The sequence below is a fragment of the Falco biarmicus genome, chromosome 1, assembly GCF_023638135.1.
Source record: "Falco biarmicus isolate bFalBia1 chromosome 1, bFalBia1.pri, whole genome shotgun sequence".
Lineage (NCBI taxonomy): Eukaryota > Metazoa > Chordata > Aves > Falconiformes > Falconidae > Falco > Falco biarmicus.
The window spans coordinates 5,208,472-5,221,524 of record NC_079288.1 but is presented as its reverse complement, the minus strand read 5'-3'; positions in this window follow the sequence as shown (position 1 = coordinate 5,221,524).

The window sequence follows — 13,053 nt, the reverse complement described above, 5'->3', positions numbered from 1 at the left end:
GCCCGGCGCGGCTGACCAAGTATTTGACTTTTACGTGCTGGGAGACCCGACGGTTCGTATCTCATAGATACCAACTGCAAAAACAAACGCTCCACGTGTTCTTCAAAGGCGCCCTGACAGTGCAGAAAGCCTTTTCCTTATTTATCTTGGAATCAAAAAACTACCACCCCCCACCCCCCCAATTCGGAGGGAATCTATGCTAATTATTTTAAACCCGTGGCGCTTTCATTGACACAGCCCAGCCCTGCTTTCTCTAACGTTTAGTTCGCGTATCTCCCAATGCATATTCATCCTCTCTCACACTCTTTCGGTGCGTTTTACCGCCCGTCTCAGTGCTTCTAATTTCAATAGTTTGGGGGGGGGGGGGGGCGGTAAAATCAGATCTTGGGACATTTAGGGTATTCATTAACCTAGTGAAGAGGAACAGAGGCATTATTACTCACATAGAAGGCACCCTGCCCCCATGTCTATCTAAGGGTTCATTGTAAAAGGATTAAAAGTTAAAGACCTTCATCTTATGATTCTTTCATTTAATCTTCGTGGCGCCTGAAAGACATGCTGGATGGATGATCACATTTAAAATATTCCTAATGTCGGCTACCTTAGGACTCCAGGCAGGGCAAACAAACGTAATTTATTTCTAGAAGAAAGAGTATATTGAGATGTTTAAGTTTATGAACCACCACTACCATGTATATTTGTTAGGTTCTGACAAATACCCAAATAACATTAAAATCAGCCATTCATCACATATGAATTTATGCAAAACCTTCTATGCCTGGGGCCAATATTTTTTTAGACAGAGTTTCACTGGCAAAAAAAAAAAAAAAAAAAGTTTATTTAAAAAAAATGCCAAAAGCAAGAGTTTTTCATGACTGGTAAACACTAGAATTATGTGAACTGAAACTATTTCATGCTGGGATGGCAGCCAGGGACTCGGGAATGTCAACAAAAGTTCTCCGAAGGTTGAAAATGTCACTGGATTACAATACAAGGTCCTTTGCCCCATTAACAAACTTTACTGAAGTAATATTCCCACTACTTAGCGAGGGTACGCACCCTGTGATTTATCTGCCTGTGATCCAAGCAATGGGGCAAACAGAGACTTCATCTGGAAACACCTCTGACTGTTTGCTTAAAGATTTTAAATTTTTATGTGTCCAGAGATGTGTGTGTAGTTGTGTGATGTGAGTACAAAATAAGTGTGTTGTTAATATAGTCTAAATATCCGTCACCGTATCTGGCTTATTTTTAATCTGATAGTCATTGTAATCAGTAAAACATAGGTACATACATGCTTTCTCCACTAATAACACCCTGTTACTAATAAATTTACAAGAATATTTGGGGTTAAAAAAATCAAGTTTCACCATCCACAAGGCCCGTGATTTTTTTTTTTTAAATAAATAACTCAATTTTGTCAGCTGGTAGAGCAAAAATAAACTAGTAGTTTTCACTGTTGTTTCTGGTCAGGTTCACTTTCTGGTCCTCCTGCCCTAGTGTTGAAATGTTTGGCTTGTAGTGGAAGTGTTTCAAGCCAAACAAATAAAATATCTTTCTGATGAATGTTTCTATGCAAATCTTTTTAATATTAGATTTTGTAATATGTTTTTAAAACAAAATTGAATTATGGCTCTTTTAAATTGAAATCAATTCATAACACAGCCAATTTTTGTTTGCTGCTCTTTGTAGTGGCATCATAAGACCTCACAGAGACCACTGTGGGGAAGAAATAAGAAGGGAAAGGTTGAAAGTTTGCTTTTACTTACTCTTCAGTTTCTTCTTTTGCAATTTTAGTGTTTTAAAGCTTAATATTGGAAATGTAAAATTATTTCTACCTCTGCCATAAGCTGCATAACCTCAGTTGAGTCATTTAACCTGTGTGCTGCAGCTCCTCATGACAAGTACAGGACTTCATCTTCTTTGTCAGTGTAGTTAGTGTTTATCCAGAGTAATTTGTTCTCTCACACCATGTGTTTATTCAAAATCTAGTAAAGTTAAGGCCCAGTGTTCAAGGGGGTTCCTTGATGGTATTTGATTTAGCATCTGAGCCATTATTTTTGCCAGGGCAGAACAGTATCTTACATAGCATTCTCAAGTGTTTTATACTTGCTTTGTCAGGAAAAGCATGTGACTTTTAATGAAAGTTGTGATGCTGTAGGCTAATCTGAAAGTGCTAAGAGTAACGTGGCTGATAAAAGCATATAAAAAGTAGACCAGAGTAAGTTGTCCAGACGTTTGTAATAATCTCATTCAAAATGAGTCTAGATAGTGTGAAGAAAAAGAACCAACTAGGACAACTTTGTTACACATACCATTAGTGTTGTGTCCTCTCACACGTACCTAACTGAAAAAGTCTATTTAATTCATTTTGTCATTTTCAAAATACCACTGCAAAGATAAATTCTTGAGATTTCATGAGTGCATGATGGAATCATCACAAAAATAACCACAGCTAGAAATTAGAGCAGTAGTGTTTGTATAAATACTGGACAAGTTTTTCTCTTCCATAGTTTTAATAGAGAAATAATTTAGTAATGTCAACAGCTGCTAAAAAAATTCCTAGCAGTTCACCTTACTTGGGTTGTGTATATAAATGTAATCTGCACCATGTTGGCTGGATCTTAGATCCATTAAAAAGAAGATATTCCAGCTTAGAGATTTGCCAGGAATCTTCACTGAAAGTTGAAATAAATATAATGACGTCATCATATAATATAACATCATAGCTTTCAAGGTAAGCCAAACCAAAGGTATGTTGGCAGGGGAATGCTGCCACCTGGTAGATCCATGCTAGGAATAGATACGACGCTCTCATCCAGCGGGGAGGAGAATAGCCACACTCTTCCTGGAGTGCCCGCAAGGATCCTGCAGCCTTTCTGTGCGTGCAGGTCCTCTGGGAGGCTTACTACACACGAGAGCTGCAGGATCTGTGTCAATGCTCTCTTTTAAGAGAGCAGCTACAGCAAATTTGAAGAGACCCTTTCATTCCCTCTTCCTTGCTCCCAGACCAAGCAAGAAGCTCCAATGGTTAAAAGGAAGGGAATGAATACATTCACTTAAAACAACTGTTGGAATGGTTCAGAGGGGAACAGAAATATTCAGCAATCAACATTAAAGACTCTAAATCCTTAGAGGTGTTATTGCAGGATCAGCAGCTTACAGCCCTCTTTGGTGAAAGCTGGGTACCAATGTATTACTGTTAAGTCTCCTGCAGCTCGTTCTCTGTGAGGAAAAGCAGCTGCTCCATGTGATGTGCTTTCTGAAGAGTCTGAGAGAAAAGATACTGCAAGAAAAATCTGCATGGGTGTAATGTCACAGCGAGCCACTTTTCTTGGCAGAACTGGAGGACAGGAGCTGCAGAGATGTCACAGTTTAGCCTCTAACTCTTTAGGTGGATAGTTTAGGTGGAAACCAGCTGAGAACAGATGCTCTGGGGACTTACTGGTGGTACATTCTGCCCTCCCCAGGGGTATGTTTATGCTGCCGTTAAGCATGGCTCTGAGCCAGCGCTGAAGACCAGGCTAACCTGTGTGTGCACAGGTCAGCCTGCAGATACCCCGGCAGGCTTAGAAGCCATCCCCGTGAGGGCCTCCAGCAGCGTGGGTGCTCTTCGGCAAGAGCTACCACCACGCTGAAGGCAGCAGTATGGACTGAAGGTGCACAGAGCTTCGCGCTGACCAGGCTGGAGCCCACTCTTCACCTAAGACAGACACTCCCCAGGACTCCAAGTCTCTCCCTTAGAGAATCCAAGAGTACTAGCTGCATCAGATAACCATAACAGAGTTTGAAAATAGGTTTCACACTCCCTCCTCATGTGGTTTTTTTTTTCCCCCCCTCATGAGAGGGGGAGTGGCAAGACTCCCATCACAAAGAACGTTACTCAGAACCAGAACAGATCTTAAGGCACAACACTAAAAACCTGTATGCAATGGAGAAGGACTGGGTGGCTCGGGGGATTGGTAATGGTATAAAGAGCTTTTCACCGCTAGGCTTCTGGCTTCAATCCAGAGGTAGTAACTGAAAGCCACAGTCATCTGATGCCTGCATAGTGGGCTGTGTAGAGTGAGTTGTTGGTCTCTGCATAGATCCTACCAAGCAGGATCCAGATCACAAAGCCACCACCAGAACTAACATGCTTGCAAGGATTCTCAATCCAAAGAGCAAAATGCAACAGGAATGAGGGTGTTTTATCTGTGTTAGTGAGTTAGTAGCAATAAGGGCATATTGTTGTTGGGGGGGGGGGGGGTGTTTGTTTTGCGGGGGAGGAGTTAATGTGGGAGAACATAACCAGTATAGTCCCTTGTATAGATACAATGCTAATAGTACTTTCCTCATGGCATAGTAATATCTTTATATTGGACCTTCACCCAGCAGCTTATTGCATGGCTTGGATGCAAAACTGTGGTCCAGAGGAAGATGCAGCAAATGCAAAGGCCATACTCTGCAGTATTGATCAGAAGTGCCTGCTGCACTGTGTGGTGCGGTGCAAGTTACCTTGTAGTAAATGCATCTTATGCCTACCAGTACAAATACATTCTGCCCGCTGGGTCGGTCTGTTTTAGTTAAGGCAGTGCAACTTTCCAGGGCTCAGGTTAGAGGTTACCCTTCATAGGACCCCCAGTCATGCAGCTCTGAACATGCATTTCTCTGAACAAAGGCTGGAACAGGCTGTGATTCAGGGTACGCTTGCCAAGCTGCTGTGTTGTACCTGTGCAATAAAAAAATCCAGCACCTTTTCTCAGCAACAAATAAACTGATTTTAACTTCAAGTATTAGGAAAAAGAAGTACATAAACCCAATACGTATTTATATAAGGACCAGTGTAAACATCTCTCCTCTGTTTCAAAATGAACCTTCTCGTATTCCAAGCACTTTATAATATTGTCTGTGAGTGAAAAATGGACAGAAAATAATTTTCCTTCAGTCCCCCTCCTAGTTTGCTTTGGACATTTAGAGACAATTACATATCTAGTTGGTTTTATTTTGCTCTTTGCATAGATTTGTTCCTGCAAGGGCACTCTCTATTTCTTTCATACAGAAACAGAGTAGTGAGAAATACTGCATAAATATTATTGTAAACATGCATAAATTAGTAGAGGGACTTTACAGCCCAGTGAGACAACCAGAAATACTGTCTTTTAAAATTGAGTGGACTTCCAAGTTCATCATGTTCTTTTGAAGTAAGTGGATAAAATGTTTTGTAGGTAATACTTGCACAATAAATGAGATCGCTGACTTGAACCTTGAAGGTCTTGTAAGTAGGCCTCACTGTCTTAATTACAACCAAGCCCTAAATTAAGTCTCAGTGCTACATTAGAATTTTTTCTCGTGGCCTTAGAAACAGTTTGGTGGCTCTCCTCTGCCTGGTATCTGCTCGTAAGCTATTGGCTTCAGAAGGGTGTGAAGAGTTCCTTTTCACTGAGCAGTTTACTGGATCCAGATCTGGTGCTGTGGTGAGCTGACCCAGGCTGGCTGCCAGGTGCCCACCAAAGCTGCTCTATCACTCCCCTCCTCAACGGGATAAGGGAGAGAAAATATAACAAAAGGCTCATGTGTCGAGATAAGGACAGGCAGATCATTCAGCAATTACTGAACCTGGCAAAACAGACTGGGCTTGGGGAAATTAGTTTAACATATTACCAATCAAATCAGAGTAGGACAGTGAGAAATAAAACCAAATCTTGAAACACCGTTTCCCCACCCCTCCCTTCTTCTTGGGCTCAGCTTCACTCTTGATTGCCTCTATCTCCTCCACCCGCAGCAGCGCAGGGGGTCGGGGAATGGGGGCTGCGGTCAGTTCAGCACACATTGTCCCTGCCTGCGCAGGAGGAGGGCTCCTCATGCTCTTCCCCTGCTCCAACGCGGGGTCCCTCCACAGGAGACAGTCCTCCATGAACTTCTCCATGTGAGTCCTTCCCATGGGCTGCAGGTCTTCACACACTGCTCCAGCGTGGGTCCCCCACAGGGCCACAGGTCCTGCCAGGAGCCTGCTCCAGCACAGGCTGCCCACGGGGTCACCACCTCCTTCGGGCATCCCCCTGCCCCAGCGTGGGGCCCTCCCCAGGCTGCGGGTGGGGATCTGCTCCCCCGTGGCTCATGGGCTGAGGGGGACAGCCTGCCTCGCCGTGGGCTTCACCACGGGCTGGGGGGGACTCTCTGCCCTGGTGCCTGGAGCCCCCCCGGCCCCTCCTGCACTGACCCGGGTGTCTGCGGAGCTGCTGCTCTCACAGTCTCACTCCTCCCGTCTGGCTGCTGTTCCGCAGCAGGCTTTTCGCCCTTCTTAAATGCATTACCCCAGAGGCGCTACCACCGTCACTGATGGGCTCAGCCTGGGCCAGCGGTGGGTCCATCTTGGAGCCGGGTGGCGTTGGCTCTGCCAGACACGGGGGAAGCTTCTTCTAGCAGCTTCTCACATCAGCCAGCCTGTAACCTCCCCCCACTACCAAAACCTCACCATGCAAACCTAATACAGTTGTGTATATACACAGTGGAGTATTCTAGTTAACTGGAAAGTCTAATAAAGTTCACTAGGAACTACATGAAGAAGGCATTAAGGCTGGACCACCAGGTCAGGGATAGTTATGCTGTACTTAAGCTGTCTTCAAAAGTGCAGAGCCTTCTGGTCTGAGCCAACAAAGTCTTAGGCATGTACTCAACCGAGGCTTCATGAGCACCTCCACAGGAGGACTGCTCACCTGATTAACGTAAGACACGTACATAGGTTCTCTCTTGGATCGGGCCGAAATGCTCAGCACCCTGTATCTGAGTCCCGGGGGAACCGAGAGCAGCTTGGGTGTTCAGGGGAGGGCTGTTTTACCTAACCAGGAACAGCTGAGTGTTGTGGTTTGTATAAACTGTTTGCCATGTATGTGTGGCATGTGGCAGTAAATGAAACACTTACTTTAAAACTTATTGAAGTTCTTTCAGCAAAAAAATTAATGTGGGGTTGGCTTTTATGCGTTGTTTCAAATGAAGCAGAGATTTATACACCTAATTATCCTAATTTTTTTCCAGACACTGCCCTGAATATCTCTCATATCTTATGGGAAATTAAATATCAAAGTTTTTAAAAAGATAATTTTTAATTTCCCATCTATGGTACGAACAAAAAAATGAGTAAGTCTAATGAAGTGGCATGTAGTCAAATGTTCAGACTGTAATCATCCACAAAATATTTAAAGCAATCTGAATGAAACTTTTCAGACAGCCAGACTAGGTTCCTCTTAGTCCTAAGCTTCTGAGAGATGCTAACAGACGTTAAGGTTAACATTTTCAGGCCTGGGTGCCTAAGCTTAGGCATCGTGTTCAACAAGCAGACACCTATGGGGGAAAAACCCTACGGTTTGAGGTTTGGATGCAGAAATTCCCAGCTCTCAGTAGGAGGCAATGATAATACATCACACAGTGAAAAACAGCAGATATAGCCCTATTGCTTAAGTTTGTATTGGATACTGTGCATTTTGTAATGGGCTATAGTAAGATTTTATGTATTGTTTTTCTAATAAGAACTATTAGATGCACACAAAAAAGTGGGATTTAGGTACATTACTTTCCTAGGAGCCGCAGGAAATCCCATTTCCAAATCTTCTTACTCTGAAGTCAGTGACAAAAAGAAGACAACTTGCAGTTTCTCACAGGCAAGAGAATTTCTAAAGCAAAATCATTGGATTCTAAGCCCTATCTTCTGCCAGGGTGGATTTGTAGGGAAAAAGGGAGGATGATGTGTGTGTGTGTGTGTATGTGTGTGTAGAGCTAAGGCAGTGTTACCCACTCTCCACTTTTGTCCTTCCTCCTGCCTCCCACCAGCATGGTTGATGCTGTCACATGCTGAAGGAGTGGTTGAGTCTCCTCCCTCCTTCATTTTAGCCTCTCCATCAGCCCCTGCAGATGTAGTGGATAAACATACTGACTTCAGTACAGTTATTTTATGCAGACTGAAGATCTTAATCTGTTTATAAAATAAATGAAGTCTTTTTGGAAGTCTTTTTCTGTTTCTTCTTGCCTAAAGTCCTTCTGCTTTGGCACAGGAGTTAGTTGTCACTGAAGTTTCTCTTTGTCTGTTACCATATTTTCCCTGAAGGTGGTCATAATATTGTGATTAAAATCTTTTTTGACCAAATAGTAGACGTTTTGTGAAATTGCATGTTTTCTTTTGCAAGTTTAGCTTTGTGGAATTTCTTGAGCTTTCTAGAAAAACGAAGGGCTTTTTTATCACCCTTTTTTCTTACCCCTTATTTCTTCTGTAAAATAAATGGACTCTAAAGCTATACTTCCCACTCTTGTGGAGCTCATGGGAAACTTCCAGTATAGCCTTTGCAGTTTTGCTGGAGTTAAGATGAAAAGGGGCTGGAGTTAAGATGATAAAAGGACTCCTTTGGTCACTTCTAGTGTAAAGCAGTACTGTTGAGGGGCAGAGCATAAGCATCATGTCACTGTTAGGTGGAATATCTGGTATAATAACCCCTGTCCGTGTCTTGCAGGATCTTTAGTATCTGGAATATCTGGTATAATAACCCCTGTCAGTGTCTTGCAGGATCTTTAGTGTCTGTGCAAAGACTGCTACCACTTGACCTGAAGAAGGCTGTTAGCTGGCAGCAGTAGGAGGCTTCTGTTTTCTCTGCAGACTTAACTTCAGAAAATAATATAATTTACGTATTTTACAAGTTTGCTAGAGATCTTCCTATGTTCAAGTTTGGGACAGCTACTACTGCAGCCTCTAGTGACCCACTGTGCTACTCACTGGAAACAATAATTTGAACTCTGAGGGGAAATTGCAATATTTATAATACATTAAGCCATGGAACATGTGAAACCTGGTTTCCTGCGGATTTATGTCTTGAAAGTGAATTTCTGGAGCTCATTTGCCAAATGTATGTGGAGCCAAACCTGGACAGCACTAATCTGACCCTCCCATTTCTGGGGAGCGTTGTCTTGCCTGTGCACTGCAAGCCAGGTGACATCAACTTTGAATAGGCTGAGCGGCACTCTAAGAGACATGACCTGAAGCCTGATCGGTCTGTCTGTCTGTCACACTGGGCAAGGCCTTGTGGTGGTTCCTTGATTTTTAGTAACAGCTGAGCTTTAGCTTACCTTAGTAGTGGCAGCTACTAGATCTCTCTTCCCAACATAGCTTTTGGGTTTTGTTATTGTCAGGAATTCAATATTCCTAAGTGAGAGAGCATGTAGACACATACACAGCACAGTCCAATAAACCTAATCTCCTCTGAAAACAAAAAAATGTTTTTAAATTGCTGTAGCACTAAATAATACATCTGAATCCCCTGAATCCATGAGTAGCTCTACCGCAAGCATTAAATAGCCCTGTTGCAAATCATTCCCAAATCTTCTCCTGCCTCAGATGCTCTTGAGCATCATTTCTGCAATGGCACTTGCAATGTGTAACTCATATTATTTATTTCAAAGGATTTTGCTGCCTTCTATCCTTACTGGGCAATTCTATAGTACATGCTGTAACCCTTGTCCCTCTTCTTAGTATTTTGGATTAATTTAATTGTACTCAAATGCAACTAGATTGAAGGTCCCCTTGAGAAAAGGGGACCTTTCTGTATTTCTGCTGTGCATTTCTCAGAATAGTTTAGGTTCTGTTAAAACAGTAAATGCTTCTGGCCCTAGTTGTGCAAACTGTCTTACTGAGGTCAATAGATTTATCTACTTGCATAGCTGAGAAAAATATTTTAGCAGGTTTTCTGGGGCAAAAATGGTGACTTGGTGGCAGTGTAACATTTTACAGATTCACATCAGCTGGAAAATGTGGCCACTTTCCAGCTTTGAAAACATTAAACAATATTTTTTTAAATACTTTGTTCTGATGTTTTCTGAGTAATAGCTATTGATTTTTCAATTTGAAATTACTTTTTTCATTTTGAAAGTTCTCATTCAATTACAAAAATCCATTCCTTTTTAACCTATGTAAGCCAAAATCCCATCTCCATCAAAATTAAACCCTTAAGATTGAACAGAGCATTTTGTGTGAGTCTAAACCAGTATTTTTAATTTTTCAGCTCACCAGAATTTTTGAAAATGTATTATTTTTGGTGAGCTCTGAGCATATATTTAAATTATTCACCAGAGCTGCGAGGAATGGAAAAACTAGATTGTCTCACAGCTCAAATTAGATGCCAGATCCATAGCTGCAGTAAATCAGCAGAGCTTTGCTGGTGTAGGGCGAGCTGTTCAGTTTTATGCAAGCAAGGAATCCAGCTCCATTAAGTACTTGGTTCAGCAGGACTGTGTGGACGGACTCTTCAGGTGAATATGGCTGGTAGCTGAGATCCTTGTGAGGGAAGACTTTTAAAACAAACTGTTACCTGACTTACCCATGGCATTAAAATGAATGCCTGTGCTCTCAGTACTAAGTAGTACTATAAATCCTGGGTGCGTGGCCATGTATTACGTGAATTTACTTCTATACTCCTTCACTAGGAATATTAAAAGTTGCATGACTTCCAAGTCTTTCTATGTGCTGTTGATTAGCATTCCACCAGGATCACTAACCTATTAGTGTGTCTGTCACTATTGGTGGAAAAGTGTCTTTTATTTCCTTCTCAAATGATTTTGCTTTTCTTCAATGGTGACCATAGCAACACATACTGGTAGTGATGAGTCCCTGATTCTGTTGCAGGCTTTCCACAGCAGTGTCTTGCCAGTAACAACAGTTGACCCGACATTGTAAGGCTGCTCAGAGACACGTAGCCACGCTGGTTCTCCTGATGAATGGGAAGTATCTTTCCTTATGTGGCAGGTCAGTTCTGGTAAATGAAATGGCTGATTTCTGATCAGACTAGCATCTTATGTTGTTCTGAACACAATTATGGGCATCGAACTTTGGAAAGTCTTTTGACTGAAACTTCTTTTCTGAATGTGTATGTGCATACACGTGTTCCTGTGAGTGTATGTAACTATTTCTATGAGTTTGCCATTCTAAGCCAAAAGTTTGCTTTAATAGCAGTCTGTGGAAGAGATTGTCCAGAACATAGCCAGGGGACAAGAAAAGCTTCATCCCTTAATTTTCTCCATCTTCTCTCCTTGTTTTTAACCTTTTTGTCTAGGTAAAAGACTTTTCAAGGAAAGGAGTAATCTGCAGTATGGACTATCTGTGCTGCAAACTTTGTATTAGAACCAACTATCTAACATCAAACTCAAATAAGAATGACTCCATTACTTAGACTGAAGCTGGCAAGGAAGACAAAATGCTCTGCTGTGTGGTCTCCTCTGCCTTAACCTAATACTCAGAGCTAATAGGAACAAGTCTTGGACTTGGTAAGAGTTGGCTTTGTATCACAATGTGCATAGAGCAGGGACCAGATCCAGTGACCTTTCTTCATGCAAGTAATTCTCACTCACATGTGTAATCAATGCGATGATTTGCTTAGGTAAAGATTCTCCACATGTGTAAAAGGGGAAAGGACCTGGACAAAATTCTGCAGTTTTTCTTTCTCTGACTCCTACTTGTCTCTGGATTTGCTTTGTGTATGTATTGGCACTGTGGTTGCTTCCAAGCCCCAAGGACGTATCTGCAGTTCTCTGTGTTGTATTCTGAATATCAAATAGATATCCTGAGTTTCTCGTGCACCCATCGAAGTATCTGCATTTTGGAAGCAAGAAGTCTTGACCAAATGCCTGTTGCATGAAATGAAAATGATTTGTGCTGCCTGCAGTAGCCCTGCAATCTCCATTTGTGTTAGCAGCGTGTCATTTCTGGGCTTCAATGTAATTTCTTCCAGGGACAGTGTCACCCTGATGTCTTGGTGTAAAGGCCCCATCTGAGCTGGGGCCAAGCACAATGAATGTTGTGTTAACAGATGGACATGGCTGCAGTCAATAGACCATGCTTAAGTGTGAGCGCTGAGAGCCGAACTCACAGGTGGGAATGGCCAAATGTCTGTCTGTACTGTGGTTACGGGGACATACCATTGCTAATTCTGCTGTAGGCTGACTTAACTGAAAAAAGAAATCCTTCCTTCACCACATAAGGAGAGGTTTTGGCCTGTTGGAATTGCCTGGGTGGTGCAAAGGAAGGTGGGGTGTAGAGAGACATTCTAATTAAGTCTCTATCCCCTTTTGTTCATATCTTTTTAGGAAAGCCCCCATGGAATAGACCAAAATAAGCTCCTACCCCTAGCTGAATAGGTTGTCAGGGTGCAGAACTATATTCTGCAGACTTATGCATGTGTAAGGGGTGTGTAACATTTTTGTCTGAATGGAGCCCTATGTTCTCATAATTTATAGTAAGTAATCTTATTTGCAAAGCATGCCCTTACAGTTTTAAAAAACAAGTTAATTGACTTGCATAAAAATCAAACATGTCAAAGTTTTCCATCTCGACACAAACACCACATTGAGCAGCACGTTGCTACAATAGCCATGATGCAGTCTGGGCTACCTATTGAGATACTTCATAAACCAAAATGGAATCTTAAAAAGTTTGTCAGTTTTGCATACCTCTGAGTTGCTGAATTTAGGAGTCCATTACTCGACTAATTATACAATGTTTTATTTTTTTCCTTGTGTAAATAAACAAACTTGTGTCTGAATTTTGGCAAGGGGCACTAGAAGCCAATTAGAAGGTGTTCCCAATGTATTACAGTATTACAAACAAGATGCCTTTTCTTAGAAAGGCGAACACACCATGTTTCTTTTAATGAGTGTGAAAATATACCAGTTGCTTAATCACTAGCAACTTATAAGCATAAGTGAGTCCTTTCTCAGGAATGAAAAACATAGCTTAGTTTCTTTACTAACAGATGACATTTTAATTTAAAGCTCCAGTTTTTGTGTGGAAGGACTAAAACATCTGAATTATTTGAGAGAGGAATAAGGGGCAGAGGGGAAGTATGAGAGCACAGGCAGGATTTTCTTATCTGAGTAGACTTCACCCCCGGCTTGTTTGAGTGGTGAGGGTCACGTGTCCCCTCGGTTTGTGCCTGCAATGCCATCTAAGATACTGCGTCATTCCTAGTGCGATTCATTCAGTCTTGCTGCACTTTAGCCCTACACTGGATCCAAAACCAAAGCACTGTTGAGTCACTG